Genomic DNA, 9,652 nt, shown 5'->3' on the forward strand with positions numbered 1-9,652 from the left:
CTCCTCTCACAGGTTGGTAGTCTCTCCCTTTCAGTTGTTTAAACCCTTAATTTTTTTAGAAATCTATGGTTTAAAGTAGGGGTGGACATGGTTCGGTTCGATTCGGTTTTGGGCTAAACCCAGAACCGAACCATATATAATCGGTTCCCTGAAATTGGAACCAGAACGGAACCATATATGTATGGAACCGAACCGAACCAGAACCATATATAATCGGTTCGGTTCGGTTCGGTTCTGGGTTTACCCAACCTTCACCAATGGCCCTGTTTATTAGGCCATGTCCACCCCTAATTTCTAACAATTCATCCATACAACCTGATTGTGGATATTACTCTGTTTTTGCAGCTGTCTGTTTGTAGGCATTGATTGGATGTTTGGGATCATCCGGTGAGACTAACTTTCTGATCATGTCATGTTCACAACAGGGTCTACCAAATAAAGGGTTCAGATCACACTATCTGACATGGGTGGGCGCATATCAGGCCTCTCATGCACTTTTTTATTGTACCATTTTCCATTTTTCTGGCAGTCTAGAGTGTTTATAACTTTATATAGATAGTGGGGTGATTTTATCAAATTGGCGGGGGGTGATTTTAAGAACTTAAGGTAAGGGTCGGTTCTCGGTTCGGTTTTCGGTTCCGGAATCCGAAACCCAGAACCGAACCGAATCTGAACCGGTTCCCGGATTTCAGAACCGGAACCGAACCGAACCATATGTGCCGGTTCGGTTCGGTTCCTCGGTTCGAACCGGAACCATGTCCACCCCTAGTTTAAAGCCTTAAAGTTTGGTTTAAACCCCTAATTTTCCTCAAATTTTTCACAAATTATTGGTTTAAACCTCCAAGTTTGGTTTAGAAATTTAGTTTAGAAAACCCTATATTTTTCCAAATTAGTTGAGAAAACCGTATATTTTGGAAAATCAGTTTAGAAAACTCTATAATTTTCCCAAATCAGTTTAGACTCAAACCAATAAGTTAGGGTTGGTACTCTCTCTCTCTTTCAGTTTGGAAAATCAGCAACTAAAACCCTAATTTTTTTTAGAAATCTATTGTTTAAAGCCTTAAAGTTTGGTTATGTTTTTTTAGAAATATATGGTTTAAAGTCGTAAAGTTTTGTTTGAACCCCTAATTTCTTAGAATTGTATGGTTTAGAGCCCTAAAGTTTGGTTTAAACCCCTAATTGTTTCCAATTTTTTCACAATTTTTTTTCGACCCACAATTATGGGCAACTTCTTCCCGCCGATGTATTTAAATGATACCGCATCCTTTATAAAGCCGTCGACGTGTAAGATAAAAGAAGCTCTTCGTTCTACCGTTCTTCTGTTTACACAAAATTAAACCATTGTCAAAATAACCAATTGAAAAAAAATCATTCCAATTAACAAGTAAAGCAGCCATTTTAGAATTATGCACAACTTCAACCACTACTAAATCTCCATAAAACAACATAAACCACTACTAAGACAATTCGGGCCACTTTTAAACACTCTAGACCACTACTAAGTCATGACAAGGAAATATGAACCACTGCTTACCCTATATAAACCACTTATAAATTCTATAAACCACTGTTAAGCCAATATAAACCACTTATAAACACTCTAAACCATTGGTAATCCTAAATAAACAACTTATAAACACTCTAAAACCACTGGTAAGTCTATATAAACCACTTATAAACACTCTAAACCACTGATAGGGTTATATAAACCACTTATAAACACTATAAACCACTGATAAGCCACTTTAAAACCACTGGTAAGTCTATATAAACCACTTCTTACCCTGTATAAACCATGTATAAACACTCTAAACCACTGATAAGCCTACATAAACCACTTATAAACAGTCTAAACCACTGATAGGCTTATATAAACCACTGTTTACCCTATATAAACCAGTTGTAAAAACTCTAAACCACTGATAAACCTATATAAACCACTTACAAACACTATAAACTACTTCTTAGCCTGTATAAACCATGTATAAATACTCTAAACCACTGATAAGCCTACATAAACCACTTATAAACAGTCTAAACAACTGATAGGCTTATATAAGTGTGGTACCCGGATCCCGCGAGAGGGGCGTGGGGCGCGAGCCGCCGCGCGCTCTCCTTTGGTCTCTCGTATCCACGCGATTGGCGTGTGCATTTTATTATTGATTTGAATTAATCTTTCCTGTGAACTTGGGATCACTAAGGCAATCCGAATTCCACACGAAAGAGACTGACAGAGTCGCCACCTAGATGTGGGATCTAGGACCCGTAATTAACCAGAAATCTAGACTCGCTACCTGGTTACGAGAATGGAAGGTATGGGGAGTTATCCACCACATGCACCATTCTTGCCCGATAATCGGTCTTCGATTCCAAAAGCTAACTCTTTTAAATTTATTTTAAATGGCTCATTCAACTCTATGTTAATGTGCGAACTAAGTGACATGCATCCTATGATCTAATTTCAATGTGAATCCTAAATGTGTATCTTGATTTATTAATTTGTCTGGATTCAATCTAAGTGAAAGTTCTCCTAAAATTCTAATTTCATGGAAAGTCCTAAGTGATTTGATTAAGCATTTACAAGAAAATTAATATACAAAACACCACAATTTGTTTGTGGTGCCGACTCGCGGGTGGTATGCCATCAGACATCCAAGCTGCCTACGTACCCAAGCCTCACTGGGATCAGAGTCGACGTAGTTCGGTGCACCTAAGCTAAGCTACTTATGCCTAACTCAACTAGGACACCGACCTAGACGGGATTGACTGTTTCAACAGTTTTAGGAGAAGTTATTTAATTCAAGTTGAGGATTTTATTATCTTAGGATTTCATCTAAGATGCTATATGATTCTCATCTAAATGCAAATGGTCCCTTAGAATAATGCAGGTTTGCCTACATCCTAGTTTACTAGGCTTGTCCTAGGGAAAGATTGGGTGACTAGTGTAACTAGACCTATGGCACGGTTGCTATACATAGCAAACGTCCGTGATGAGACTGGACTCCTAACTCTAGGACTCCTTAAAACCTAAGACTCCCTAAAACTTAGGACACGACACGACACCGGTGTTCCTAAATTGGGCTCTAAGGGTCCTTACGACGGAAACCGTAATCCAACGGTTCCGAGAGACACGAGGTGAATCGATTTCAGCTCTTGAGGTTAGTGAAAAAAGGGATGGAAGAGATGATGAAATAGTGTGAGGGAATGAGAAAGATAGAGAAAGGTGCGACTGAACTTGGGAGTACCAAATTGCCTACGTACCCCGCGATGGGGATCAAGCCACACGTAGTTCCGCTGGGGAGGTTGCTTGGATTTTGGAAAACAGGATTGGTATTTGGATCAGGAATCGGGTTTGTATTTGAGCATTGGACTTGAGATTCAGAAACATTGATTTAGCAATGGGATTTTGGAATTGGGAATTTGCATCAAAGAATTGAGCATACAGGAATCATCAAGGGTTTGAATTTTGGGAATTCAAAATGGGCGGGCTTATGAGATTCGGCCAAATGGATTCAAACATGCGACTCAGATTGTGTTGGGATATGACTTGGTTAGGCAAAAGGGAGGAAGTTCTATTAGGTGTAAAAGGGCATTAGTAGAATAGGGGAATGACTCGGTTGTGACATGGAAGGCCGCAACTTGGTCGAATGCGACTCGGTTGCATTGGGATGGGTTGATTAAGGAATTGGATTGAGTCAACTAAGGGGAGAGTCCAATTAGTTAAAGAGGTTGAGCATACTCGACTAGAGAGTTGGGTCAACTCGACTAGGGAGGTTGGCTAGAGTTGACTCAGTTGAGCTGGGTTGGGATCCCACTTGGTTGGATTGTATTGGGGCGATTTGACTTAAGCTGCAGGTGGCCTGGCTGGGTTAGATTTAATGTAACCAAATTTATGGATAAATGGTGTGCCTCAGTGAGTGGACAAAGGTATGGCTTGGGTTGATGTGTGGCTATGGTTATAGGGTTTAAGGCTTATGGGTATGGGGTTTAGTGAGTCGGGTCTAAGTTAGGAGCAAACCCGAGACTAGCCATGGTCTAACCAGGAGGAAGCAGGGTACAAACCAGGGTGCGGACCAGGGTGCACCAGGGTGCGAACCAGCAGGGAACCAGGGTGCGAACCAGCAGGGGAACCAGGGTGCAACCAGCATCGAACCTGGGTGCAACCAGCAGCGAACCTGGGTGCAACCAGGGTCTAACCAGAGGCTAACCAGGGGGAACCAGGGTGTGAACCAGGGTGCGAACCAGCAGGGAACCAGGGGCTGGCCAGGGTGCGAACCAGGGTGCGAATTAGTAGGGAACCAGGGTGCGAACCAGCAGGGAACCAGGGTGCAACCAGCATCGAACCTGGGTGCAACCAGCAACGAACCTGGGTGCAACCAGGGTCTAACCAGAGGCTAACCAGGGGGAACCAGGGTGTGAACCATTAGGGAAAAATAAAAATGAAGATAAGATGGGTTAAGAGAAGAGGGAAACATGTATAACTTCAAAGTCTACCATCAAGAAGAATATGATTAAGGATTGATCCTAGATGCTTCCTAACATGGTTTTTCTTTTAAAGTAAAAGATATGCATGAAAGCAGACCCTACATAGAATTGAAATAAATGCCTACCTCTTTGAAAATCCACTTTGTGTTTGATTTTTCTTTGATGTTAATTCCTTGAAGATGATTCCTTGCTTGATAATGACTGCTTTTGATATATATCACCCAACGTATAAAATCACCCGATCCGGCAAGGATGGCCGAACCCTTGAAGAGATGAGGGAGAGGGATGAATTTTCTAAGAGAGGGGTTCCTTTTCTTCTTCTCTTGGATGGTGGGATGAGAGGGTATTTATAGGAGAATGGGATAGGAGGTTAGGTGAGGTTAGGTGAGGTTAGGTAAGGTTAGGTGAGGTTAGGTAAGGTTAGGTGAGGTTAGGTGAGGTTAGGTGAGGTTTGAATGGTTAGGATGAGAGGAGAGGTTAGGTGAGGTTAGGTGAGGTTTGGATGGTTAGGATGAGAGGAGAGGTTAGGTGGTTTTGGATGGTTAGACCCAGGTCAAGATCTGCCATTGATCTAACGATTTACGGAAATCGGGTCTCGGAATGGAATCAGGGTCCGGGCTATGAAGTGACCCTAGCTTATTTTGTCCCGATTATTGATCCGTAATGTCAGATCAAGATATTAATGACCTAAAACATATAAATCAATGATAGAGGGGGTTCTCACATGGATTTAACACACTAAATTCACCAATCAGGGTATTTTTCAATTTTTCGGATCTAATCATCTCACCAGGTACATCTCTTTATCATTTTGTTTTTTTCAAAAAATTTGAGGATGCATACTTTACCAATGAAATTCTACGGATCAATATATTAGGTTATTGTTGGTTAAAGTAAAGCAAAATGTGGGTGTCTACAGATGCCCCTCTTTGGTAGAGACGACGTAGTCATCGAATACCAAAGTCAAAATGACAGAACCATTTTGCGTAGCTTTAATCGACAAATGACTCCCTAGACATAATGCAACCTACTATAATGCAAGACCCTAGATGAAATCCTAGAATAAAAAAACTCGATGCGGCGCCGTTCACAAACGGGCAATTAGAGAATGAGATATCATTTTCGAATGGATTCTGAAGGGAAAGGACAAAGATAGTTCTCAAACAGTTTTTAGAAGGAGATGAGACGCCGCTCACAAGCGGGTTCAACGAGGATAAGAAGCATTCCCAAATGGACTTGGACAATGAGGCACCGTTCACAAACGGCCTCAAGGAGGATAGAAAACCATTCACAAATGGACTCGAGAAAAGAGGCACCGTTCACAAACGGGCTCAAGGAGAAGACAAGACCATTCACAAATGGACTCGAGAAATGAGGCACCGATCACAAACGGGCTCAAGGAGGACGATACCATTCACAAATGGATTCGAGAAAAGAGGCACCGTTCACAAACGGGCTCAAGGAGAAGACAAGACCATTCACAAATGGACTCGAGAAATGAGGCACCGTTCACAAACGGGCTCAAGGAGGACGATACGATTCACAAATGGATTCGAGAAAAGAGGCACCATTCACAAACGGGCTCAAGGATAAGACAAGATTATTCACAAATGGACTCGAGAAATGAGGCACCATTCACAAACGGGCTCAAGGAGAAGATGAGACCATTCACAAATGGACTCAGAGAATGAGACACCGTTCACAAACGGGTTCAAGGAGAAGACGAGACCATTCACAAATGGACTCAAAAAAATGAGGCACCGTTCACAAACGGGCTCAAGGAGAAGACGAGACCATTCACAAATGGACTCGAGAAAAGAGGCACCGTTCACAAACGGGCTCAAGGAGAAGACAAGACCATTCACAAATGGACTCGAGAAATGAGGCACCGTTCACAAACGGGCTCAAGGAGAAGATGAGACCATTCACAAATGGACTCAGAGAATGAGACACCGTTCACAAACGGGTTCAAGGAGAAGACGAGACCATTCACAAATGGACTCAAAAAAATGAGGCACCGTTCACAAACGGGCTCAAGGAGAAGACGAGACCATTCACAAATGGACTCGAGAAAAGAGGCACCGTTCACAAACGGGCTCAAGGAGAAGACAAGACCATTCACAAATGGACTCGAGAAATGAGGCACCGTTCACAAACGGGTTCAAGGAGGACAATACCATTCACAAATGGATTCGAGAAAAGAGGCACCATTCACAAACGGGCTCAAGGATAAGACAAAACCATTCACAAATGGACTCGAGAAATGAGGCACCGTTCACAAACGGGCTCAAAGAGGACACGAGACCATTCACAAATGGACTCAGAAAATGAGGCACCGTTCACAAACGGGCTCAAGGAGAAGATGAGACCATTCACAAATGGACTCAGAGAATGAGACATCGTTCACAAACGGGTTCAAGGAGAAGACGAGACCATTCACAAATGGACTCGAGAAATGAGACCCTGTTCACAAACGGGCTCGAAGAATTTAGAGATTTTTTATGAACTTGAATTTGACGTAGGATTGGATTTTTTATTTTTATTTTTAATTAAGGATTTGGATTTGATAAATTTTTTTATTTTTGGAAAATGAGGTACCGTCCGCAAACGGGCTCAAGGAGAAGATGAGACCATTCACAAATGGCCTTGAGAACAGAGGCACCGTTCACAAACGGGCTCAAAGAGGACATGAGAGCATTCACAAATGGACTCAGAGAATGAGACACCGTTCACAAACGGGTTCAAGGAGAAGACGAGATCATTCACAAATGGACTCAAGAAATGAGGCACCTTTCACAAAAGGGCTCAAAGAGGACATGAGATTTTTCATGAACTTGAATTTGACGTAAGATTGGATTTGTTTGAATCGGGGATTGGATTTGATGAATTTTTTATTTTTGGGAAATGATGTACCGTCCGCAAACGGGCTCAAGGGGAAGACGAGACCATTCACAAATGGCCTCGAGAAAAGAGGCACCGTTCACAAACGGGCTCGAAGAATTTAGAGGTTTTCATGAATTTGAATTTGACGTAGAAATGGATTTGATGAATTTTGGATTTTTTTTTTTTTTTTTTGTTTTTTTTTTTTTTTGAACTCAATGAAATCGGGGACATTATAGATCGTGCCCAGTAAAGATATTGGAAACCAAGACTTTGACGAATGATGAGACGACCAACCTTATGAACGAAGAACCATTAGTAACAAGAATGGATTAGGAACACTTTTATGAAACTTCAACAAGATTTTTCTCAATGAGACTGTTGGTCTTGTCTTCTGGGGATTTTGATAACTGAAACCTTGAACAAGACATTTGAGATTGGTAATTTAGAACAATGGCTCTCTTGGATATAATCATGGAAAAGTGGGATTTGCCTCTTGACAGGTGTTTAGATAAACATTTCTTGACCAGGATAGTGTTTAACAAACTGGAAGGAGATTCCGAATTTTAATGGTTCATCTTTCTGAGAAATTGGCTCAACCACCATTGCATCTGGGGCTCTTCCAAGCTTAAGGTGCCTTCCTGAGGTATGATCTTTTTACGGAAGCTGGGCTTTCTGATGTTTCTACTTCTGAACTCTTCTGAGTTGATCTTCTTTGAAATGTAGCTGTTTGACTAGATTCTTGAACCCTTTCAGGTATAATTGCAGGGAGCTGCCTAGGCCGGGCCTCCTTCACCAAGACAGTTACATCATTTGGACATAGGAACGACGATTGACTCTTTCTAAAGAGAAAACTTAGATGAAAGGCACTACTCAAAGGATTGAGCAGCCCTGAAGGAGTGAACTTAGAATGACAAAGATTGACTAACTACACTGACAGACACAGTAATGCTTCTGACTTAGTTAACGTTTTATTTGGTAAGTCTATCCTTTCGAGGAATGCTTTTTTTTTTTTTTGAAATAATAAACACTGGACTTCTTCCTTGAAACAGTAATGCCTCAAGAATTTAATTACGACCCCTAAGATTGCTTAGCTTCAATGCCCCCAGTTTTGAGGATATCACTTGAATTTGCTTGAACTTCAGTTGATCTTCAGTCTTGATACCGGCTGTAGCCTTCTTGTAATGATTCTCTTACCGTGACCAAGTCACCTCTTCGGGGTTTTTAACTTGGCGGACCGCGCTAACCTTAACTTTTGCCTGAACCACCTTTCTAGGTTTTCGATCCAGCAGGCTATCCCCTTAGCTTTTGCCTAAGCCGCCCTTTCGGGTTTTCAACTTAGCAGGGGAATGATCTTAAATTTTGCCTAGACCGCCCTTTCAGGTTTTCAGTCTAGCAGATCTTCAAACTCCGTTATTTTTCTTATTCATCATCATTTCATTTTTTTATTGTATCTCAGGACCTAGCTCATTAGTTCTGAACACCAGAAGGACTTTTATAGGTAGGATAGGGCTTTTCAAAGAATGGCTTAAGGCTCAACAAAGATTTCGACCGAACCTGTGAACATGTCGCCTACATATCCCAAGGTAGAAATCAGGTCGTGTGTAGTTCAGGGCGAATGCCCCTAGTTTGAAGATAAATTGTTTGATTTTTTTTTTCCTTTTTTCTTTTCTTTCTGGAACAATTAACTTCTCTTCTTTTGGAACTTGTCCCTCTCTTTTTTTTTTTTTTTTTTGAAAGGATTGAATTTCTTTTCCTTTTTGAATCGACCGAACTCGGTTCAACCGAGTTGCCTACGTACCCCAGTATAGGGATCAGGTCTCGCGTAGTTCGGGGAAATGCCCCGAGTTTGATGGGTTTTCAAGAAAATTTGATTCAGGCTCGGAGGGTTTGCAAACCGGTATTCTTTTGACGTTGGGTTCTGATTTTGGGATTTATTCGGCCAAAGGAGGCCTTCCGATGTTCAGAATGAGAATCGATCTAGGTTACTAGAGTCTCTCTGGTACTGATTATTTATTTTTTTTTTCTTTTTTTTTTCATGGAGTTTGACGGCATTTCCAGGTAAGAGATAATGTATCTTCTTCTTCCAAGATTCTAATGCGTACTTTCGACTTTCATAAAGCGAAACTTGTTCTTTGACATCCTCCATCTATGGATTTTTAACTCTTGATATCTGATGATCACTTTTCAATGCTTGCTCTTGAACTTCTTATCTTGAATTTGTTGGCTTTATGTTATGAATTTGAGAACCAAGGTCATTGATTGGAAATATGAAAGTTGTTTCCAC

The sequence above is a fragment of the Tasmannia lanceolata genome, unplaced genomic scaffold (assembly GCF_043159265.1).
Source record: "Tasmannia lanceolata isolate RefF3 unplaced genomic scaffold, GAP_Taslan_0.1 ptg000007l, whole genome shotgun sequence".
NCBI classification, from domain to species: domain Eukaryota; kingdom Viridiplantae; phylum Streptophyta; class Magnoliopsida; order Canellales; family Winteraceae; genus Tasmannia; species Tasmannia lanceolata.